A 518-nucleotide genomic window follows, 5' to 3' on the forward strand; every position below is an offset into this window, starting at 1 on the left:
TTAATATGTCTTTATTATATTTAAAGACGTGTGCGTGTAAAAGGCACTTATCTATATCACACCCTTTTTTACTTTTTTGGCTGAAATTTGTACTTCCCTCTAAAAAAGTACTTTTTGTTTCAAAGTTGAAAAATGTGGTGGGGTTAGGGGTTATGCATTTGGTCATGAATACATGGCACCACCACAATGTCTGACTCATTTATTGTTGGCCTGGGGGTGATGGCTCAACTTGCCCCGATGCTCAACTTACCCCGCATTCCCCTATATGCTACCATGTTCCAAGGAGTCTTCAAAATTATCATCAAACCTTTTTTCGATTAATTCCGGGTTTGATTACCCCTAAATCGGCGTCAAATTATATATAATTTAACGGGATTGATCCTGTCACATTAACAAAAAAAATGTACCCTGCAGATGGCTATCGAATGGTTATCGGATAGTTATGGGATGGCATGCATCATCCGTGCACATGCTTCAACGCAAAGTTCAATGCACGAAGGGTCCGTACATGGGCCATT

This window comes from Lytechinus variegatus, chromosome 9 (genome assembly GCF_018143015.1).
Source record: "Lytechinus variegatus isolate NC3 chromosome 9, Lvar_3.0, whole genome shotgun sequence".
In the NCBI taxonomy this organism is placed as follows: domain Eukaryota; kingdom Metazoa; phylum Echinodermata; class Echinoidea; order Temnopleuroida; family Toxopneustidae; genus Lytechinus; species Lytechinus variegatus.